General features: G+C 41.2%; 1 protein-coding gene across 3 annotated transcripts in view; it reads right to left on the bottom strand.

Annotated features, from left to right (window-relative positions):
• Positions 1–10,707, bottom strand: part of PHF3 (PHD finger protein 3) — a 76,306-nt gene extending 65,599 nt beyond the window's left edge. For 2 of the 3 annotated variants that reach the window (XM_044776942.2, XM_044776939.2), the window contains exon 1: positions 10,307–10,446. The gene's annotated coding sequence lies outside the window, so the exon portion shown is untranslated. Of the gene's footprint in view, positions 1–10,306 lie in introns of all 3 variants that reach the window. The other variant, XM_044776944.2, reaches the window with a different exon arrangement.
• Positions 10,708–12,480: the final 1,773 nt, after the last annotated feature.

Raw genomic sequence — 12,480 nt, forward strand, 5'->3', positions numbered from 1 at the left:
CCTCATTGTTTTTAGAATACACATTTGGACATGTAGAACAAATCTTCACTAAATAATGTTTCTTCATCATGCATGTAGAATATCATTTTACCAGAAATCCTACTAAATGTTTACTCAATTCATTATTTAAAAAAAAAACAACTGTGTATATAGTCCATTAATTTGACACATTTGAAAGAATTACATGGCTTAAACCACAAAAACCACGTTTTTAACCATAATCTTTTCATAAATTAACAATCAGACACTGCTTTTACAAGTCCATATCAAAGAGCTAAAATCAAATCAGTTAAATGATTGTCACATACCTATTAAAACCGTAAAATAGCCTTGTTTTATTTACAAAGCATTTAAATTATTTAAAGAAAGGTAATATAAACAGACAGAAAATTTTTTGGTGGGGGTAGGGGGAAAAATGGAAAAAAACTATTAACTAAATCCAACAAATCAAAACTCAAAAAAACTACACACACGTAGGCACAGAAGCGAACATACACACATTTTAGGGGGTACTCCTGATAGGATAAAATGAGATAAATGAGAAGAAAACAATGTATCAGAGATTCCAATTTATTTTAGCGAGTTATGTGGGGTCTACAGAGATATTGAGCCAGTCTCCTACTTGAACCATACCTAAGCACTAGGTATTGCTCAGCGAAGGTCATCTCATGCTCTAGAGGAGCCTCAATTACCAAAGTTAAATTATTTCCAATATTGGTTTCAGAGAAAACAGAACCAAAGTGTTTTGGGGGATGGGGCAGAGTCAACAAAAATTTAATAATATTCAGTTAGCTAGAAAATTCCACTAATTAACCCAGAACATCTCGGGTTCCAAAATTCTAAGGTTTTTTAGATTAGCTCCAAATCTACCAAAATCTTCTCAAACTGTCCTTGAATTCTTTCCCCTATAAAAATGAGGGAAGAAGTTCAAAGATACTCTAGAATTTACTGGGTACATATTATATGCTGCTAAATATTTTACCTAGAGCGTATATTATATGCTGCTAAATATTTAATTCATTTATTCCCAATACATAATAATAATAAATAGGCCCTATTATTGTCCTTATTTTACAAACAAAGTGCATTTAAATAATTTAAATGTCTTCCCCAAAGTCACAAAACAGAGCCAAGATTCAAACCCAGGTTTCAAGGTTTTGCAGCCCACAGCCGTAGCTCTTACCCTTTCATACCGAGCTACAGAGCTAGAAATTGACTAGATTTGATTCACTGAAGGCTCTGCTTTAAAAACAATTTTCCAACAAATAAGTGACTGGCTGGGGCCTTGGACAAGAGAGGGATGGACTGCAAAGGGACAGGAAGATACTCTGGCAGATGATGAAAATGTCCTAAATCTTGACTGTGGTAGTAGTTTCAGGAGTGTATACACCCACCAAAATTTCCCAATCTGTTTATTTTAAATAGATGTAGTTTACTGTTAACACAATTTAAAATTTAAAGAAAGGTAAGAAAATTTCCTCAGTCTCACAAATTAATCCTCTTCTAAACAGAAAGATTACAGCATCTCTTCTCAAATTTTGCAATTTATTTGTATCGAAATATTAATAAAGCACTGAAATAACAAAATGTTAACTATTTGATTGACCTGCTGGTTATTTTACATGCATTCTCTAACTTATAACATTAGGAGAAAATTACAGCTCACAATGCTGATGAAAAGTTAGGAAAAGTTTTAATTCCCTAAAGCTATCTGACCTTAGTACCTAAGAAAGGCTCAATTATCCTATCACTAATACTTCCACTAACATGTTTGTAGGTTCCAAAGAAATTTTACTATAATAAATTTCTGGTAATTAAAAAATAATTTACAAAAATCTTACTAAACCTTACAAAAGTAAGTATCTAGAACTACCAACAAATCTTTTATCTGAATGTGCTGGAATCCAAAGTTTACCACAGGCCAAAACTACGTCCTCTTCAGAGTTCTATCCCAATTAATAATCTTTTTTTTCTCAGATGAATCAAAAAGAAAAAAAAAGGCAATTCCAGCTCTAAAAACAAACAGCTAACTTCCTTCTAAAAATGGTTTGCTGAATCTACTGAAAATGCACTCCCTCCCATAGCAACACAAGTCCAGTAAATTCCACAAACTTCACCTGAGGTCATTCTTTCTGCTGCACCCACTACTGGCTACGAGCTCTCAAGTGATGGAGAACATTCAGAAGTTATGGTCACGTAGCTTGAAATCACAACACTGTAAGACCAACCCATCCTAAATAGTGAACTAAATGAGCAAAGTATTTTTTTCAATACTACTACTATTAGTGAACTATCCCAAACTCCTTTATTAAAAAGTGCCTTCAGAGCTTGCAGCACATTTTTTAATCTCAACAGTAGACAATATCTAGTCTTTAAAGATCAATTTCTTTAAAAAAGTAAAGAAAAAAGTAAATAAGATGGGTAAACCAAACTTGCCAGTACTTTTTTTGGCCAGAACTAGTATGACTCATAAAGTGTGTTTCCCTGGATTGAAATAAACATATCAGGAAAAAGTCTTCCATGGTCCAAATTCGGAGAAAGACTAGTATGATAAAGTTACATTTCTTTAACAACACCTTTAATTTATTCAACAAATGTTTACTAAGCAGCTACCATTGTCTGAGACACCTTTAATATGCCAATGAGACTTGGAAGCTTCCAAGACAGAATAGAGTATAAAGCATCCCAAACTAATGGGTCCAAAGAAGACAATTTCTATAGGCCACATCACAAGACTAGTGTTTTGTGAAATTGTTATAAACTAGTAAGACTGATTTTTCATGAGCAGTTGCAACTGGCTCTGGGGGCAATTCCAAAGGAAGAATGCCAGAAATGATAGTAGACAGCCATCCCACAAGACTATCTTGAAAGTAACATTTAAGGTTGGTATAAAGTAATATATTTTAAAAAAATCAGTTTCAGATATCAAGTGCTCAGTATCAAAAATAGAATAATAAAAACACTGCATGCTACATCGGAAAACAAATGCTAGCCAATTGTAGAAACATTAACTCACTTAACATGAACACACTAACCTACCAAATGCAATGTGGTGTCCTGGACTGGACCACAGAACAGAAAAAGGACAGCAGTAGAAACACGGGTGAAATCAGAATACAGTCTGGAACTGAGTTTACAGTGATGTACGAATGCCAATCTCCAGTTCTGATAAAGGCACCAGCATTACGTCAGATGCAACAACCAGGGAAACGGGATGAAGGGCATATACAACTCTATACCATGTTTGCAACTGTTCTATAAATCTAAAATCGCTCCAAAATAAAACTTTTTTTCTTTTTTTAAAAAAAAAGGACATTAATCTAAAATACAATGCCCTGAGATAGCTGGTAATGTGGCTAGACAAAGGTAATCAGATCTAATTAAGGAGAAAAATTAAGAGTTAATTCAGTTATCTCTGTTAATTAAACAGACTCCTTGATTTAAACAAATTCCTGTTTCTTACATTGAAGTTTTACTTAAATGCTTCCCTCTATTTGGCATTACAAATTTAATAATTAAAACATAACAAGCCTACCTGGGGCATATTTTAAATGGTTAATGATATGTATGTTTCTAATTAAATTGATAGTAACAGTTTGGAATACATATATGCTAAAGTCAGAAATTATTTCTGGGTTCACAGACACACCGCATGTTTACAGATGACAAAATGTACCCAGCCAAGTCAGAGAATTAGATAATCTGCTTAATTCAAAATTACACATTCATTCATATATTTATTAAGCATCTACTATCAAGTATTATCAAAGGTACTGGTGAAACAAACCAAGTCTCAAATTCAGGGAACTCACAATCCAAAATAGAGCATAGGCACAGAAACAAATACAACAACATGTAAACATCAAAACACAACAGGAAAGTGTCATATTGAAGGGCTGCAGACAGCATCACAGAGGAAGGCGAGACTCAGGAAGCCAAGAAAGGCTGCACAGGCGATGTGTGAGCTGAATCCCAGAAGTCCGGAGGGTACTCCAGGCAAAGGGAACAGCATGCGCTGATTATGCATGGCAGAGTGTACTCCTAATCGACCTTTTGGAAAGACTCAGAATAAATTAAAAATAAGTATTAGTACTAACATTCCGAATAAATTTAATCTGAGTCCGAAGACAGATTTCCCGCTTTAAAATGCTTGATTCATCTGTAACTGGTAGAGAATTATACTGCAGTCAGATTAGCTTACACTGGTAAAACCAGCATATATTGTGTGCTATGTGTTTCATGAATGACTAGAATGCAAAAGGTAAGATTTACAAAGCACCAACAGCAAGAAAAAAATGACACTTCTACGAAAACCCCCTTCAAATTAAGAGTAAATTAAAATTCATTATCTCAACTTCTCAGAAATACCTTCAAAGTGAAACTGTGTATTTAATCATATGATCTCCTTAAAAAACAAAGTAGTGCACATAAGCCTAACAACTAATCACTAATGCTATCAAAGGGCCTAATGGGTTATCCTATGATGAAGCTCTGTGTCACAGTCTACACTCTTATAAGGGTGGCAAAGGGGGGTAAAACAGACATCAGGAGATTAGAAAATCTATGAAGGAAAACTAGGGTAATAGTGACAAGTGAGGGCGAGGGCATTCTATGTGTGATGGTAAATGAAGGCCTTGCTAACCCGGGAGCCAAAACCTGAAATGAGGGAGTGACCCAGGCATAAATGGGGAACAGCAATCGAGGCAAAGACCTAAATAAATGAAAAGACCCTGGGAATGAGACTGCTTGGTGCCTTCCAGCCCCCACGCCACAGTTTAAATTAAGACATCAATTCATCGGGCATCCTCACTATGAACAAATTTCTAACTGGCAGTAGTAGAGGTGAAAAATAAAAGTACCACTACTAATAATGATGATAAAACGTAAAACTTACTGTGCTCTAACTTCATGCCAGGCACTGCTAGACATGATTCACATCAGCAGTTCCCAATCAGAGGCAACTGTGCCCCTGCAGAGGACACATGGCCGTGTATGGAGACATTTTTGGTCATCATATCCAGAAGACACGCTACTGGCATCTACTAAGTATACTACAACGCTCCATGAAAGCTCCACAACAAAGAATTCTTCAGCCAAAAAATACTGCTGAGGTTAAGAAACTCTGATCTGCATTTATTAATTTAATCCTCACAATGCTATATTATAATCCCAATCACACAAAAAATAAATAAAATTGAGATCAGAGAGATTAAATTACTTGCTAGAGTAAGTGGTGAAGCTGAAATTTGAACCCAGAAAATTCCATCTGACAGCCACTGCACTTACTACTACCCTGTACTATCTCTTTATAAAGTTAAATTCATTGAATGTTTCTTATGTGCTGGGCACTGTGCTAAACTTAAATATATAATGTCACTTAATCTTCACAGCCACACAATTAGGCAGATACTATTATTATTCTCAATTTATAAGAGAGGGGCTAAAGCTTAACAAAGTTACACCTAATATTACAGAATAAGTAAACGACAAGAGCTGGAACTCAAATCCACTCTGACACAAAGATCATTTCTTAACCACCACGATACAACAACGTTAAAGATGAATAATAGGGGGGTCAGGCCCATGGCCCAGCAGTTAAGTTCACACGCTCCACTTTGCTGGCCCAGGGTTTCACCGGTTCGGATCCTGGGCACAGACATGGCACCACTATCAGGCCAGGCTGAGGTGGTGTCCCATGCAGCACGGCCAGAAGAACCTACAACTAGAATATACAACTATGTACTGGGGTGCTTTGGGGAGGAGAAGAAAAAGAAAGAAAGAAAAAAATGATTGGCAACAGATGTTAGCTCAGGTGCCAATCTTTAAAAAAAAAAAAAAATAAGATGAATAATAGGTTATCCTTCCAGGCTAGACCTAAGGAAAATCACTAAATGGTTAGGTCATGTGCTATGACAAGTCTACAAAGTACAATTCTACAAAGCAATGCAACCTAATCACCTGCTCTACACACCCATTTCCAATTCTGGTCCAGTTTCATTGGCTAGACTCTTGGCAAGACTTCTGGAGAAAAAGCAAGGATCATAACTTCTTTCCTGAATTTATCAGGTAAAAAGAATATATAAGAATCCACAGTGTCTGCCACACTAAGACCAAGGCTGACCCAACAACCTAGAAAAAGAACTATCAAGTACAAAGTTGAAACTGGCAAAAGCAGAATTACACTAGCCAACAGTAGTAAGAAAGAATTAACTTCAAAGTCTACAACTATATCCTACTGACATTATGGGAAGCATCAGCAGTTTGGATTACCCACAGAAACAGTAGAAATAGCACATCATTAAAACTATGGCCTAGGTAATAACAGTCCAAGCTAACATGTACTTAGCATGTCCCGTACGCCAGCCCTAAGCTGGGTGTACTGTAGGCATTATCTCATTAGCTCCCCATAAGGTAGGAGCAATTATTATTTCCATTTTACAGATGAGCAAACTGAGGCTCAGCCCATTATGTAATTTGCCCAAGGTCACATAGCCAGTATACCTAAAGTGGACCCCAGACAGTGTGATTCCTGAGTCCACACTTTTAATCTACTATACTTTATGCACTCTACTTGCACAATACACTAATTTTCATGTTTTTAATATACCATTAATGAAACCTTAAAAATACTGGAAACAAAGTGAGGTACCCTTCTTTCAAAATAAATTAGAAAATATGCACTTAGCTACTCCCTAACATAAAAAACAAAATGGCTATCCTCAGTGTGTACAAACATCATTTTGGAAGTTATCAACTACCAACTTCACAATTTATTTTCACTCTACAATGTTATATAATGTTTTCATGTGGCCACCTCACACAAATTATGAATGAATTAAAACCATTTTAAGTTTAGCCTTTCTGTACAATCTACTATGTCATTCAAAAATTTGTCTAATAATGTTAGATAGTGCCAACAGATTAAAACTTCTGGATAATATTTTGAAGTGTTTACTTAACTATTTCTCTTCATCCCCTCTTCACTGTACAAATGACGGTAAAAATTTAAATCCCTTGACCATTAAAAAATGATCTAAATTAAATACACAACACATGGCAATCATTGTCGAGTCTGTACATTTGGGAATTCCTCATACAATGTCTTTCTAACTTTTGAAATAGCTTCCTCTTTTAACATTTCACGCCTTTGAATTTTGTTTCTCAAGACTATGTTCCTTGAGTACAAACAGCACTGGGGTCTCAAATATTTTGAATCAAATCAACATTCCCAATATCTTTCCCTACGTAATCAAAGCGCAACAATTAAAGGAGAACCTTTTCTACTGTTCTCAAAAATGAAACAGCATCATAAATGTGTAACAATTTACCAAGTTATTTTTGTAGTTTAAAAATAAAATGTCTATGCTTCTGAAAAGATATTCCAGAATCTCAGGGGGTGCTCCATGAAGAAATAAGAGAAAAATAGAGCCCAAGATGTACCGTTCTGGAAAAGAAAAAAATCTAGCAGCCACTTGTCAGAAAGAATTCCCGAAATATGGATGAATGAAAATATTTAAAAATCAGCACTTCAGGGGGCTGGCCCCGTGGCCGAGTGGTTAAGTTCGCGCGCTCCGCTGCAGGTGGCCCAGTGTTTCGTCAGTTCGAATCCTGGGCGTGGACATGGCACCACTCATCAAACCACGCTGAGGCAGCGTCCCACATGCCACAACTAGAAGGACGCACAACAAAGAATATAGAACTATATACCGGGGGGCTTTGGGGAGAAAAAGGAAAAAAATAAAAAAATCTTTAAAAAAAAAAAATCAGCACTTCAGCAACGCTGGGCTCCCTGACACTGTGTGGTGAAGGAGTTAATGGTAATCCATAAACTTGGGGTGCTGATCAGTAAACCTCATTACCTCAGTAAAAAACAGAAAAGATCTTATCTCCAGACAAAAATTATTAAGTCAAAAGGATTTCAGTAGAAATCTGTGTAAAGAAAAAAAAAGTGCAAATTTAAGAAAGCAAAATGTATCAAAAAGGCAAACATCATATTACTATGTCAAGGAAGAGAACCATTATCTATATTTTAGCAGCCAAAAAGTACAACTGCATGCATAATTTACATTTCACCAGTTTTTCCAAGTATAATCCATACTATGTAAAAATCTAAACTCAACATAATTTTGCAGTAATTCTCCTTGTTACTTGCTGCCTTCCAACTTTTATTAATACAGTCTTATTAATGCTATTATATAAGCCAAAGACTATCAACCTTTCCTGATTCCAATACTCAATACAATCTAAATTCTAATAGTACAGTTTTAAATGATTAATATAAAGACAACTTCCTTTCCATTTTTCTATTCTGAAATTTGCGTTAACCAAAGCTATTTTTCACCTACATTTACACAGACCACTTCTCTTAGATTTGACTTATCTGAACATGCAACAGATGAGTATACCCTAAGATCAGTTAGGTAAAGGTATCTGAGGTCTATCCCAACAGCATGAAATGTATAACTAATTCAATGTGATAGAGAAAGAAGTTCACTATCTTCCCAAAGGATGTAAAAGCAGTATGATAAATTACATTTTCATGCTCTTCAATAAATGGACCTAAAAAGCATGCAAAAACAGAGGAAAACTGGTCCCATCACTAACTTATTTGTTATCCTTTTGATAAACCACCTGTACAGCTATCAAACAAAGCTTAAAAGGTAAGGTTGTAATCCTGATCCTAAAAAGCAGCCCACTTCAGTGGAGAAGTCTTTCTGTAGCCAAGGAATTGACTGAACTGTATGTGGTTTAATCAGAGCAATAATAGCTCCTAAAAGTGCCCCCTTAAATTCTATTACTATCACGGGGAAATGGAGTATGTATTAAAAACATCAGTAGTGATGATGATGATGATATACAGGAAAAATTCATTATTGTAATATGTGGCCAGTACACAGAAGAAGTGGGGAGAAATATAATAAATTAAGAAACGGACTAAGTGGCAGTGAAGGTGAAAAACTATCTGAAATAATCCTTACACAACACCTTCTGTGCTCTGGAATGAAGATACAAATTCAAAACTTGAAGAACGCTGCAAAAATTTCCTGATTCTTTGAGTCATGTCTCTTCCCTACCACAAACACACATCTATAAACATTTTCACAATCCCGAACACTTCATTCAAGAATGAAAAAATGGTAGGATATGAATGAGGAATGGAGGTGTAGTTTTGGAAGATCTCAACCAGTTTGGAAAATGGAAGACAAGTTCGACCCCAAAACAGTGACCTAATAATACAATGTACTCTTTAAGTAGTCCCTAAGTAGTTTACTGTATCATTTTTTTATTTTAGCCTAAAATAAGGTGGTAAAGTTCGTATATGGGGAAGGTTCAATTACCGATGTTTCATTTTAAATTAAGAATCTGCACATAATGAAGATTAGGACCAGGTAGATATTAAAGCGTTGTTGCCACTTACATTAATGACTATCCATGATCATATTCTGCGAATGATTCCTGAATAGCACCAATAATCACACTCTCACATTACCTCGAATCATGAGTCTCTAGGAAATGGCATTTAAAAACCCAAAGGTCGTCGGACCTGGCAATCCACTGTCGGGGGCGGGGGGGGGGGGGGGGGGGGGCGATACCAACCTGTGCGCGGTACCCACATTCTCTCCCTTTCTCCACTCTCCCCGCCCCCCTCGTGTCAGGTGATCAGTTATTTAGCACCATTAACACGCACACGTATCGACAAGTGGCTCATTAAATGACACGTATGATCGGAAGGCCAGATTCCAGGCTCCTCATTTTAAACTAAGCGAAAGGAGTCGACAGTTTGGCTCCCGAGCACAAAAGCGCGCGGTGGCAGGAGCATGGATGGAGCGCCAACTCCCCGCCTCCAACAGCGGGCCGGGGCTCGGCCTCGCGGCTCGGGCCATCGCGGCCCCCCCGGCTCCCCGGCCAGGGCCCACCGCGGGCTCCCCCGGAGAACAGAGGCCCGAAGGCCGGGCGGGGGCTGCGGCCGGGCCTTTCCGGCAGCGCCGCGGCGCCTCCGGCCTGCGCGCCGCGCGGCGGGGCACACTCACCCGAGGGCCCGGGGCGGAGCGGGAGAGGCCGCGGGCCCACCCTCCGCCCGGCGCCCCCGCCGTGGCCCGCGGTCCAAACGGCCCCGGGCGTGGAGGCGCGGCCCGCAGGCCGAGGACCTTGCGCCAGAGGCCGGCGCGGCGCCCGCAAGGCTGAGCGGGAGAACGGCGCGGAGCGCCGGCCGCGGGAGCGCGGGAGGCCGCGGGCGCCGCGCGCGCAGGGGACGGGGGAGGGAGGGCTGCCCGGCTCCCCGGCCGCGGCCGGAGCCGCCACTCACCCAGCTCGGCCGGACGAGCGCTACCACTGGCAGCAGGAGGAAGATGGTGGCCGCCGCCGCCGCCGCCGCCGAGGAGGAGGGGGCCCGGTGGGTGCCGCGGGGAGAGGGGGTACGCGCAGGACGTCGGCGTCGCTGCCACGGCCTCCCTGCCTCACCCGGCCGAGCGCCCGCCGCGGACGACACTCTCCAGCCTGCCGCGCCGCCCTCCTCAGCCTCGTGGCAGCCGCCGCCGCCCAGGGCCCGAGGGTCGCCTGCCTCGTGGGGACCGTGCGGCGGCGCGAGACCCCGCAGCCATCGGCGTGCGGCGGCGGCGCGGGGGCAGGAACGGGGCCGCGTCACGTGACCCCACTGTTTACCGTTCCGGGGGCCGCGGCCTGCGCCGCCGCCGCCGCCGCGCCTGCGCGTTGGGGCCCTCCCGCGCCGCGCCTCCGCGGGGCCCCGGGCTGCCGCGCTCCGCCGGGCCACCGCACCCCTGCCCGGCATGGGAGGGCGCGGTGCTCCCCGCGGGCCTCCGGCTTTCTGCTCGCTGGAGGCCCGGGGGCGCGGCCGTGGGTGGTCGCTGTTCCCCGATTGCCCTAAGCACTCAGGCTTCACAGTTAATGTGAGATTGGTGACCAGATCGGCCCCCCAGCGGGTGCTTTTTATTAATTGGGCGTGTGTTCCAAAATGGTAGAGGAGGGTGCGTGGATGAGGCCCCCGCCCAAGAATCCCTGCTGGCCCCACATGTCAGCCCCATCGTTAATCCCCGCCACCCCCACCTTGCCCCTAGATGGCCGGTCTGCTTCAGGACTCAGGTTGCCTCCTCCGAGAAGCATTCCCAGTCTAAGTCAGCAGTTCTCACACTGGCCAGAGCATCCCGTGAAGGGTCCCAAAGACCTTTCCGAGCGTCGTCCATTCTTTTGCGATTACATATGTATGAAGCCAAATTTTCTTCATCTGCTTCAAGAAAAACAACATGGAGCAACCGAGAACCTGCAGAAGCAGTTGTGAGCATCCAGCTACCTTCTCTTAAGCCAAGCGCGGAAGAAATTTGCAAGAGGTTAAAACAGTGCCACTCTTGTTGGAAAATTGTTTTTCCTAATAAATATATTATTTATGATAACATATAATGAATTTTGCTACCTTTTAAAATTTTTTTAATTATTCTTAGGTTTAATTTCTAAGACGGTAGATAGCGATAGACATAACTAACATATAAACAAAAGCTCTTGGAAGTCCCTCAGTAATTTTTAAGCGTGCATAGGAGTCCTGAAACCAAAAAGTTTGGAAACCGCTGGTCTAGGTTCCGCGCTTCCGCAGCAGCTTGGGCTGACCTCTATCTCGGCCCTTAATAAGCATGTGAGGTAATTCTTTCTAGTCATCACCCTGACCAAAATGAGCCCCTTAAAGACAAGGAGAGTGTCTCCGATCTGCAGGGACCATTACAGCACCCACTAAAGACCGACAGCCAGCACCTGCTGGGCTCTTCCAAAACCTTCACTTGTTGATTTAAGCCTCACGCCAACCGCAGGCCACATTGTAAGATTTGTGCAGAGTGGAATAATAGCTCACAAGCACGTGGTGAAGATCTATTCTTCACTCTCTCCAGTCTCCTGGTATTTCAAGCACTCCCAATACAAGTGCTCTGTACTAAGGAAGTTTAGATTGTCCTAATTCTACTGAAATCCTAGAATTCCATCCCCTGCCTTGACTCATCAATCTCTCAAAACCTTGTTTTAAAATCTGTTGACCTTAAACAAATAGACAGCCAGTTATTTCCCCAGCAAAAATGGGTTCGTTCCAGATCAGCAAAGAATTGCAATTTTGAATCTGTGACCATGGCCAACCACATGCAGGTCCTCCAGCCTCAAAGAAAGGAGGAAAAACGTTTATAGAGCGGAAGAGGAAGTTGAGAGGGGGCTGTGAACAAAGAGTCCATTGGAAGAGCCGAGAGTGCCATATGCAGTGGCTTTTCATTGTCTGAGTTGTGACAGTCTTTCATTGGCTGAGCTTCCTGCCGATCAAGAAGAGGAAGTCTTTTTTTTCTTCCTGTTGGGCTCCGCTATCATATTAGGGCATGAGAGCTCCCCCTTTTGGCCTCTCAACTCCAATTTAATGGGGTTTCTGTTTATTAATTTGACAAATCCCTTTTTTAAAAAAAATGTTTTGTTGAGAAAGGAAAATAGACATGAGTA

The sequence above is a fragment of the Equus asinus genome, chromosome 8 (assembly GCF_041296235.1).
Source record: "Equus asinus isolate D_3611 breed Donkey chromosome 8, EquAss-T2T_v2, whole genome shotgun sequence".
NCBI lineage: Eukaryota > Metazoa > Chordata > Mammalia > Perissodactyla > Equidae > Equus > Equus asinus.